This window comes from Coenobita brevimanus, chromosome 110 (assembly GCF_032717465.1).
Source record: "Coenobita brevimanus isolate Jiangsu-jjx chromosome 110, ASM3271746v2, whole genome shotgun sequence".
NCBI classification, from domain to species: Eukaryota; Metazoa; Arthropoda; class Malacostraca; order Decapoda; family Coenobitidae; genus Coenobita; species Coenobita brevimanus.
Window position 1 is genome coordinate 45,928,118 of NC_137063.1, and position 12,542 is coordinate 45,940,659.

Here is a 12,542-nt window from a genome sequence, read left to right on the forward strand (position 1 = left end):
AGCTGGTGTGTGACGGCGTGGTGAAGTGACAGTGACACCAGCAAAATGTCGCTCCGAACTGTTTTGGCAGCCATTATTCTGTGAGTATAAGTGATACCGGTATAAACCGAATAGTGTTCTAAAATATCATATAACACTTCGTAGCCAAACCAGTATCCTACAGAGATGGAAGGTTGGTCTGTTAGGTATTGAATCCAATGCTTAAAGAACACGACAGGAACTGTCATCGTTATCAGTTTGGAAGCCTTATTCATCATAAATAATTAAAATAGAAAAGAGCTTTTATTACACATGTGTTTCTCCTGTTAATATAAGCTACTGTACATACATTTAGTTTAGTTATTAGTGACCACCTGATTGGATTTTAAATGTTAACCAACACAACTAAAATTAAAGTCGCACCGGTGTTGCGAATGTTCAGCCTAGTTTACATAACAGTTAAAGCTGTGGGTGTGGTGGATGGGCACTAGAAAAAAAAAAAAAAAAGACAGACAAAAGGAAAGTTTACCGTTACAGTGAACGGTGCGAGACGAGAGGTGAACGGATGCGGAAAACATTGAACTTCGTAGCGATGGCGACCTTTTTAATTTTTTCTTGGCATCCCCAGATTATTTCATTCGGATCTGGAGACATATCGAACTGGCAGAGTTATATATAGTTTTCACTAATCCCTTCGTAAAGAAAGCCTCTGCTGTATTGAAAGAGAAAATGTCGAAGTAGTATTTAAGAATATACCGATGAAACCTATGACCTAATTCGTAGTTAACCCTATCCATCAGGTGACGTACAGTACGTATGGATTAAGTTTGTTCTTGCTACGTACGGATGATTTTCTTAACTTTAGGGGAGATTGGTAGTGAAGTTCCGTGACAGCTTTACCTAACTTCCTGTTCAAAGTGATCGCGAACTGAATAAAATCATCTAGACTCTAGAGGCATTAAAAAAAAAAAAAAAAAACTAAATCAATGCAGGGAAGCATAATCGATGCTGACAACCATCTTGTACACTACAACATGTAGGCCATACTTTGGCCTTAGCCCATGACCTTGACCTTTGACTGGTTGTTATAAAGATCGAATGCCATCATCATTGGTTTGCCGTCAACCCTTCCACCAAGTTTCATCTAACTCGGGTAAAATTTAAGTTGACTATGCCATATGACCTTGGCCTTTGACGTGTTCTTAAAAAACAGTAGATGAAGCCCGTGACTGACCCTTAATCCTTACACCAAGTTTGGTCTAAATGAAATCAGAGCTTTTTTTTTTTTTTTTTCCCTCACTGACACACACGAATCAAACTTTAATCATGTCCTGCGACCCTTATCTCTGACTAATTTTTCTCATAATTGATTCCCATAATTCTTGCCTTATCCTCAATCCTTCCGGCAAGTTTGTTGTAAATCGTATTAAAAACTGTAAGTTGACCGTGGTATATGGTCCCTTGGCTGATCCTCAACACTTTCACCAAGTCTGGTTAACACCGAATCAAAGCTGTATTAATAATAATAATAATAATAATAATAATAATACACTACAACTCTGTCCATTACTTACCTACAACCAGGGTCGAGGAGAGAGGGGGACAGCTGGAGATTTATCTCCGGGCCACGGGCCCGAGAAAAGGGGGGGTGGGGCGCCTTCCAAGATAATGTTGAGAGGGAGGAAGATGTAACATAGCATACTTGACTCTGTAATGACACATTGGATTTCTAAAGAAAACATATAAAAGTAAGTAGGAATAGCTATACGTACACACATTAAATCAAGGATATGAATAACATTTACAGTACAGATTTCTGTATTACTGTATTTGTACGTTTTACTGAAGGGGCTGAGGGATATAAAGAACCTCTGACTCGCTGTCTTATTTTATTTTAACCTCTTATAGACTTATTAGTCAGAAATACACATACATAAACAAATACATACTAAATAGTATTTCTCATTTTTCGTTACATAATATACTATGGTTTCCTTGTAGTTATCATTGTTTCATTAGTGGCCGGGTTTAGTCAGGCTGGAGTTATTTTTATTTATTTACTAATTTATTGGTAAGGAAGGAGGCATAATTACTCATCGAATTTTAGGTAACCACGACTTGGTATTCAGGCTGAGTTTGGTCCAGTTCCCTCGGATGAAAACAAACTGACTAGCAAACTTAGGATCAGCACCCAATGGCTGTTATTATTATTATTATTATTATTATTATTATTATTGTTATTGCTCATCATTATTATTATTATTATTATTGTTGTTTTTGTTATTATTATTATTATTATTTCATTTATTTATTTAGCGAGGACAAAGAAAGCATCAAAGCTGGGCCGTATTAGTCCGGACGTTGATTCATTACAAAACGAAATTGTCATAGTCTAACCTCGATTTGTTTACACTGATCAGACAAGGAAAGAAAAGTGCAGAATCTTTTTATGGATCTTTTTCTCTCTGGAAATACAAATCCAGGTTACAAGGGATAGATGAATGCAAGGGTCATTTTCTAAATCGCTATGGGGATCTGTGACACCTTTTCCTAAGCGATTTAGTCTGCAGATCATCAGTATCCCCTTGTATTATGTTATTGCAAAGTATGTCGATATAAATGACAGACAAGAGAGTGTTAGTGAATTTTTGTACTTATTGCGCATTAATAATCTTCTTGTGTATTATCAGTGCAATGTACGTCTGTATTAGAATGATAAAATTAACGTAAAATAAAATGCTCAGATGCAGAATAACTCACTAAGGAAGAGGTGTTAGGGAATCTGCACAACCACTTGAAATATACCCTAAGTTTACTGCAGAATTTTTATTCTAACGACCTAAAATTGCCATATAACCACCATTAATCCTGAGTTGTTGAAATAGATTAACACTAGAATATGGTGCTGGTTACGAAGATGTGCTGTGGAAAGGAGTTAGAGCCCTTGCATTGTCTTCTGCCACTCCCCTACGTGAAATAAGCTGCAAAAGGACGAAAATCTGGGCCAAGTTAAGATGACAGAGTTAGAAGGGAGTTAGAGCCCATTCACTGTCTTATTTTGCTACGAACCTACGTGAAATAAGCTGCAAACGGACGAAAATCTGGGGCAAGTTAAGATGAAAGAACCAGAGAGAATTTAGAGCCCTTGCATTGTCTTCTGCGACTGATCTACGTGAAATAAGCTACAAAATACGAAAATCTAGGCCAAGTTAAAATGAAAACTCTATAGTGAATCTAGCCTCCGGAATGTCAGTCTACTCTCTCGGTAAAATTCCCGCCAAATAAGTAGGTCGAGAAGTGTCACTGACTTGTGTCATCTGCCGGAGGTAAAAAGAGAGAACATCCACCCGCTCCGACCTTCACATCCCTCTCTTTGTGTGTGTGTGTGTGTGAGACTATCACGAGATGTTTGTATTTGTTCGGAATAGAAATCTACAGCTTTATTTATATTCTGGTTACCTATAAATTATATCAACCCTTTAAATATCTGTATTTAAGGTAATCCTCGGGATAAGACGCCTTGTGGTCTAGTGGTAGAGCATTTTATGTTGGAGTGAAGTTCGTGCCTGACGTTTAACTGTTCTAAACCATAAGAGATAACTAAGGATTTTTCTGTCATGTAAACCGCTGCCAAGGACGTAGGTTGGTCTCCTTGTGATCTGGGTTACTGTAGCATATTCAGTGGCCTCTTCCAGTGTTCCCTTATAAATTCCAGTGTAACCTAATTTGCTTTAACCTGCTGCATATAACGTAAAGACTACATACAAGTGTTCTTGGAGATTAAATATATCTACCTTTAGAGTTATATGTACCGTACAGTAGGCCTATTACTGGTGACATAAGTTATGTCCCGAGAAGGTTATATATTAATCTGTTCCCGTCAGGTTACGTATAATAGCTTGTTGCTGTATAAACAAATGACTTTAGATAGGTACCTACAACTATGAACAAAAGTTTGCCGACAATCCTCTGCCAGCATTGTGTCCTGCCTTCCGCATGTCATTCCGTCTCAAACTCCAGAGATTATTATTCCTTGCTATACCCTTTTGGGCCTTTTGGTATTTGTTGCATTTCCCTGTCACATTAAAATAGTTCATGTAACACTTTCCATCGCCAAAGCCGGCAGAGAAGAGACGACGAACTTTTGGGCATGACTGTACTAGTGTGTTTATGTTTTCAGAGCCACCTTGAGTCCATGTACGTTAATCAGGTGAACTTAATTCACGTTGTCCGAGTAAATGATTTAGATAGGATTTATGCCAACTACAGGCTTTTTTTTTTTTCTTTTTCTTTTTTTCAGCCTGGGTTAGATTTTTCGAGTTTGGGGGATTATCTATAGTTTTCATTAATCCCTGTGATACGAGAGATTTGTCCTGGCTAGAACAAAATAAGTGAAGTTAGCTATAATAAAATACATAGAAGACGTAATCAGATTGAACGGGTGAGCAGTCATGCCTCTAGCGTATTCATGACTGTAAAGAGAAAGTTAGGCAACAGATACCGTTATCTGTCTGCTGAACCATGCTTTGCTTAACAGTAACTCCCCTCAGTGCAGTGACCCAGCCTGAGATCCACAATCACACATAAAATTGTTGATAGGTTACGTTGGAAGGGAAGGGAAATATCAGTCGGTCCGTGAGAGAGAGAGGGAGGGAGGGAGAGAGGGAATACGTTTGATAGGAAGGACAGGAAAAGGAGATTGTAGATTTTTCCGTGTCTCCTGTTCTTCCTAGTTACAACATGGAATTACTCATGTTTGTGAATCCGGACCTGTATGGCAAACACTTACGATTATTCCTTATCGTACGAGAATATTTTTTACTCCGTGCCCTTCGTGCATAAAGTAATCTTACTGTACGCACGAGAGGGAATTGATCGTAAGCAAGTTTTCTAGTGTCATCCCCGGGTCATTGCATAGATGAATAAATAAGTTGCATAGGTGAATGAGTTGCATAGATGAATTTATTAGTTGCATAGATGAATAGATTAGTTGCATAGGTGGATATATTAGTTGCATAGATGAATAGATTAGTTGAATATATAAATAGATTGCTTCCGTAAATAAAGTTTAATTTCACAAATAAACTGATTAGTTGCATAGATGACTAGATTGGTTGCATAGATGGATAGATCAGTTGCATAGATGAATAGAGTGGTTGCATACATGGATAGATTAGTTGCGCTGATGAATAATTAGTTGCACAGATACATAGATTAGTTGCATTTTGGAATACTAAAATTGTTCAGACCGTGAGAGGAGTTAATGCAATTTTGATGTATTTAACACTACGTCATTGGACGTATTATGTTTATCTTTACGGCTGTTATTTATTTATTTATTACAGTATTTTACTGTAGGTTTGGTTATTTTGATTTATCGTTAATTTATATAAATTTTCGTTTTTTACAGTTTATTGGATTTATCTGTTTATTTATTTTAGGTGTGGTTATTTTGCATTTTGGTTAATTTAATGTATATTTTCCGTCCTTTACAGTTTATTTGATTGTATATTTGTTTTCTTAAGGCATCACTGGGCATTTACTAAATCGATATCTACTGTATGTTTGTTCATTGTCCATAGTCATTAATTATCGTGTGCCATCAGTTATTTACGTCGGTCATTGTTATTATTCATTTACGGTCAGTTACTTATTCGGTCAGTATTATTACCCGTCCCCGCCCCGGAGGGGCTCGGGGGCGGGTATTGTTTTTACTGTCTCTCTGTCTGTCTGTCTGTCTCTCTCTCTCTCTCTCTCTCTCTCTCTCTCTCTCTGTTAACAACTTTACGCAAAAACTGCCGGTGCGATTTTGATTAAAATTAGGCTACAGGCTATGACCTTCTGATCACATGATTAAATTTTGGGCCAAATTGGACCAAGGTCCAGGCTGTAGGCCCAAAAAATGTATAAAAAAAAAAAAAAAAAAAGGGGGGTTGGGAGGGGACGGGTAAAAATAGATTTTTTTTCCGCCATAAATCCTTTCAAATTCGTCTTATCGACATAAAACCAAAACCTAATGGTGCATCTTTCAAATCTACATCTCATAACATGCCTCATTACATCAGGGGGGCCACCCTCGAGTCAGCGGTAGGGGTGTCAACGTCAGGTGGGTTGGGCCTAAAATTTCAAATGGGCATAAAATCGTCAGTTTTCACCCGATTTACTCCAAATTTGATACGTGACATCTTTGACTAGATATACTGTTGTGTTTACACGTCAGTACTAAAATGACTGCCGGAGACTGGTTTGCTGAGCCTTGGCACCGCTTCTTGTTCGTTTCTGTTTTTTCTTTACATTCATTCGTTATTTTAGGCGAAATCACTAGTTACAGTCCCCTGCCTAAACACACATTATGCATTTCATTTAGGAACAGCCTCTCTTTGATTTTTGTATACCATGATGGATGAATGAACGAAATTTAGCGAAAGTGGTATGAAAGGAACACGGATTTGTACCTCGAGGTAGTTTGAGTGAAAGGAGTGGAGTGGTCGAAAGAAGGAGAGGTAGACGAAGAACGGGGAAGGTGGAGGAATAAGAAGGGTAGGTAGGATGTATGAGAAAGGATGATCGCAGTAAGGAGAGGCAGAATAAGAAAAGGGATAAGAAGTGGAAGTATGAGACGATGGAGGCTGTGGGATAAGTTTAGTTAGAAGAAGGAGAGGTAGACCAGGAGCGATGGAGGTGAAGGAACAAGGAGGAAGTATGAAGGAAGGAAGATTGCATGCTAGGGTTAGGTAGAAGAAGAAGTACTGGTAGGCCAAGAACGAAGGCGATGGAGTTGGAGGGATGGTTTGAGAGGAGGAAAGTTTTAAAAGGAGAGTGGTAGAAGACGAAGAAGTAAACCTAGAAAATGACTGGTAGAGGGACAGGAGGGTAAGTACAGTACATGAGAGAGAGTGGGTTATTAGTAAGTAGGGAGAGATATAAGTGCGGAGTGAGGCAGTAGATTATTAATGGAGAAGGCTTCCAGTCACACACACACACACACACACACACACACACACACATGGAAACGTCTGAAAGGGGGAAAAAAAAAAAAGCGACTTCAGGATTCTGACAATGCTCTGGAACAAAAAAGAAGTAAGTTAAGACTGCCAAAAAATTATAATCACCAATACTGGAAGAATTTTCAGCGAAAGCCAAATCTAAACATCATTAAAATATAGAGCTGAAAAAAAAAAAAAAATCCGGAACTATATAACAAAGTATTATTTGGTATGATCTGGTACGTACTAAATAAAGAAACATCAGTTAAGAACAATTTGGAACAAAATAAATTATGAGAACCCTAACCAAACATACGATAATTCAGAACGACAGTATCAGCGACAACGTCAGCTGAAGTAAAGGGGCCGAAACAGGGAAGGCGGGACGAACTTGCGCAGTGTAATGCCCAGGCGCAGCTGGACGAGGTGAGGTCCCGTTATAGCCCAGCCAGGCGGTCAGTCCCACCACCAGGCACCCCACTCAACTTGCAGCCCCACACCCACCCGCCGTCTCTCTGAATTCAAGGCCTGGGCTTTATCGGAACATCATCTCACACGACACGTCCCTTTATTTGGTGCTGTTTTTGTGTGCATGTTTTTCTCGGTGAATGCCCTCTGCTGAGTAAGGACGTTCTATTCAGTGGGTAAAAAGGGGCTGTTGTTGTTATTTGCATTGTTGTTATTGTTGCATCAGGGTTATCTAAGGGGGAATTCAGTGGACTGCAAACAGAAGCAGCTTTTCTGCTGCAGACCATAATCCTTCTTTCAAATGATGGGGACTGAATAGAGGGACGTTTCTATAACCGGGTATCTGAACTGCCCGATTACCGGTATATCGTTGCCATCACGAGAAGGCATTCCTCTCCATCACTGGGCAGGAGGGTCAAAAGAAGTATTTGGAGCCCCATTCTGCATCTTGTAAATGTGGATAAATAATAATGAAATAAGAACTAGACGAACCTAAAAAGTGAAGGTGTTCTAAGGTGTTCTCATACACCTTGAGGATTTCCACTCTCTAAAATGCGCCCTTCCTCCTTTTCACACACACACACACACACACACACACACACACACACACACACACACACAAATCTTTCGCAAAAACGAAACTCGTGTGCATGTATGAGCAAAGAATCTCATGAATAAACATTTATTTGTAATCTAATGGTGGGTCTGGTAACCTGTCAGCTAGCATGATCCGGACAAGTAGGGTTATAATCCTTTTCGGTATGCCCACACCCACACACACACACACACACACACACACACACACACACACACACACACACACACACACACACACACACACACACACACGTCCGGAGTTAGCAATACAACGGTGCTGGAGAGACACCTTCATGTGGTGGCACTGATATAACCCGGCGGCTCAACTCTGGTCATCAATCGTCCCTCAATTCCCTCTAGAAAGGAGGCGTGTAGGAGGAAGGTAATTTCAGCCTGCAGTCCACTGGGTTCACGTTTCAATATCGACAAAAGTGGCATCATTAATATAAAAGAGAACATTGTAGAGCATTGTGCAGAGTAAATCGCTAGCCAATAGATGTTGCGGTTTCTCTTGGCTATACTCTGTTCATTTAACCTAGACGTAAAATTCTCGTCTCTCCATCTTTAATGCTGGGCTGTAGCAATAGATTAACACTAGAATATCCTGCTAGTCACGAAGAAGTGCTGTGTAAAGGGTGTAGAACCGTAGCGGACGTACAATTTCCGTCTCATCTTGAATGCGGAGCGGCAACGAGAATTTAATACTACAATGATCGTAGTCACAAAGAAGTGCTATGTAACGGATGTAGAACCGTAGTAGCCTGTTTGTAAAATTCCCGTCACTCCATCTTGAATTCTGAGCTGTAACGAGAGATTAATACTAGAATATGATGCTAGTCATAAACAAGTGCAATGCAAATGCTCTAAAGCCTTAGTATTGTCATATTTTGCCACTGAGTACGTGAAATAAGCTGTAAAAGGTAAAAAAATCGGGACCAGGTTAACGTAAAAAGAGTACATCAAACAACAGAGTATTGCCTGCACACGTCAGATTTGCGCAGCAGCAGCAACAATAGTAGTAGTAGAGTAGTAGTAGTTAGCAGTAGTCTGAGGCTCATTTCAACGTGAATCTAGTGGACTGCAAGCTGAAGCTGCCGGTCTCCTTCATGTCTCACCATCCTCCTTTTGGGATACAGGAAGGGATCTAAGGAATGTTAACTATTGGGAAGTAACTCAGGCTCACCATCCTCCTTTTGGGGCACAGGGAGGGATCGAAGGAATGTTAACTGTTCGGAAGTATATAACTCAGCCTTACCATCCTCCTTTTGGAGCACAGGGAAGGAGCTGAGGCATATTAACTGTTGGGAAGTACCTCCAGTGCATTTGCTTCATCCTGCCTAACCCCTTCGAGCTCAGTTTATGACCAAGTGTAGGCAGACTGGATAAAGTTCATTCACTTGAAACTGGCTGAGATTTTCGTCATTTTCCAGCCTACTTCATGAAGCTCAGTGGCTGAACATGACTATTACGGGCCAAGATCTTTTCCATACTATACCACCTTGACTAGCACCATATTCTGCTGTTAATCTCTTGTTACATAGCACTCAGCATGGAGAGATGATAGTTTTAATCCATGACTATACCCTCTTCACTTAAACTAGGCCTAAAATGGTCATCTCTCCGCCTTAAATTGTAAGATGCAACGAGAGGTTTACACAAGAACTACAAATAAGTCATCGGAATGAATGGGTTAAGTTTGTAACGAAGAAGTGCTACGAAGCTGATTTACAGCTACAGAACTGTTTTATTCTGCTATTAAGCCACACGAAATAGACTGCAAAAGGACGATATCTGGAGCACGTTAAGGCGAAAAGAGTACACTCTTCATAGCATTTTTTAGTGACTAGCACAGTATTTTAGTGTTAATTTCTTGTTTCAGTTCAGCACTCAAGATGAAGAAACGACCATTTAAATCTTATGTGTTATTAGTAGCCTACATGTTGGTAGGTTTGCATATAACCGAGTCAGCACAGCAACACATGAGGGCATCCCTCTGAGTATGCCAACATCCTACATTCATGGTAACGATTCCTAAAACCTTCCCAACATAATATACCAATTGTAGACTCTCACGAATTGAAAAAGTTTACGATAAAATTCAGAGAAAAAAGTGATAAAAGAAGTAGAGATGAGAACGCAAAAAGTTATTCACGTCACAATCTCCCCGACCCAACCCATCAACACCCTGAACCGCACCCAGGCGACCCCGGACGCCCCCCTCATCTCCATCTCCATCACCCTCTCCACTAATGCCTCCAACGCCACCATCAAGCTCTCCCACAGTTCCAGCTCGTGCTGGAGGGGAAGTGAGAGCGGGTGGAGGAGGGGGAGTGAGAGCGGGTGGAGTACCGTGAGTGATCGTGGGAGACGAGATGAGGGCGCGTCGGGAGTTGGAGGTGAGGGTGGAAGAGGACAAAGACAGACAAGGGAGTGTGAATGGGAGGAAGGAAAGGTCAAGCATGTCGAGGCCTTTGTGGACACCTCATCTCAGGTCTCTCCACCCAGGGTAAGGAATGACCACCCAGTCTGTCACGATCCACACTACCCTTGCTGCCTCACCCCCGTCCCCTTCCACCCACCCAGCCCCGATGCCAGCCCCCAACACAGTCCTGCACTCTGCATTAGGCCTGACCACGCACCCTGTCACAGTGCCCATCACCCATGCTGTGTCACGCGTGTCCCTCTGCCATGCCAAAACATCGTGAGTGACCACGTCGCCCATAACCAGGTCACACATGACCAGGTTACTGATGACCAGGTCACTCATGACCAGGCCGCACATAGCCTGGTTTTGCATGGTCTGATCGTGCATGACCAGGTCTCACATGACAAGGTCTCACATGACAAGGTCTCACATGACCAGGTCTCACATGACAAGGTCTCACATGACCAGGTCTCACATGACAAGGTCTCACATGACCAGGTCTCACATGACCAGGTCTCACATGACAAGGTCTCACATGACAAGGTCTCACATGACCAGGTCATACATGAACAGGCTATTCATGACCAGATCACGCATGATCTGACCAGAGACGATATGAGCACTGATAATCAAGACACCTACGTCCAGAACGTGTACGATCGAGGGTCATATGGCCAGGACGTGTACGATCGAGAGTCATATGGCCAGGACGTGTACGATCGAGAGTCATATGGCCAGGATGCTTACGATCAAGACAGGTATGACCCGGATGTGTACGATCAAGACGCATATGGCCAGGATGTGTACGATCAAGACGCATATGGCCAGGATGTGTATGATCAAGAGACATATGGCCAGGATGTGTACGATCAAGACGCATATGGCCAGGATGTGTACGATCAAGAGACATATGGCCAGGATGTGTACGATCAAGACGCATATGGCCAGGATGTGTACGATCAAGACGCATATGGCCAGGATGTGTACGATCAAGAGACATATGGCCAGGATGTGTACGATCAAGACGCATATGGCCAGGATGTGTACGATCAAGAGACATATGGCCAGGATGTGTACGATCAAGAGACATATGGCCAGGATGTGTACGATCAAGAGACATATGGCCAGGATGTGTACGATCAAGAGACATATGGCCAGGATGTGTACGATCAAGAGACATATGGCCAGGATGTGTACGATCAAGACGCATATGGCCAGGATGTGTACGATCAAGACGCATATGGCCAGGATGTGTACGATCGAGAGACATATGGCCAGGATGTGTACGATCAAGAGACATATGGCCAGGATGTGTACGATCGAGACGCATATGGCCAGGATGTGTACGGTCGAGACGCATATGGTCAGGATGTGTATGATCGGGAGACATACGGCCAGGATATGTACGATCGAGACAGATATGGCCAGGATGTGTATGATAGAGACACGTCCGCTCAGGACGTCAATGATCAGGACGTCCAGGCCTCAGACATCCAGTCCACGGACGTCCAGGCCACTGATGTCCGGTCCACACACGTCCAGTCCACGGACGTCCAGTCCACAGACGTCCAGTCCACGGACGTCCAGTCCACGGACGTCCAGTCTTCGGGGTCCCAAAAGAAGGCCTCGGCACCACTGGTGAACCAGGGTGCCAAACGGAAGGTTAAGAAAGCACCGAAAGTAATTAGTACAGAAAGAAAAGGACGTACATGGTGAGCCCCGTCTACGGTCTTCTTAGTCCCCAGGACTAAGCCTTCAATATGGCTGAAATCAGTCCTAATTTCATAGGAGCGAGTCACAAGTCCAATGATTCGCCGTAACTTGAGTCACAGCTAAAAACCCCTCTTGAGTGGTTATAGCGCTTAGGAGGAGACGTCTGGCTCGACTATTACAATAAACATGGCCGCCACACAACAGCAACAAGTCCGTCACCGCCAACCAAGAACCTTTCGAGACAGGAAAGATGTCCTTATTGAACTAAGCAATTCCGAATTAGTGAAAAGATATCGCCAGGGCTGTGCTGGCATGATTTTTGTGACAAATTTAGTGCGGGAGACCTTAACAAACCGAACAACAAGGAAAAAGGC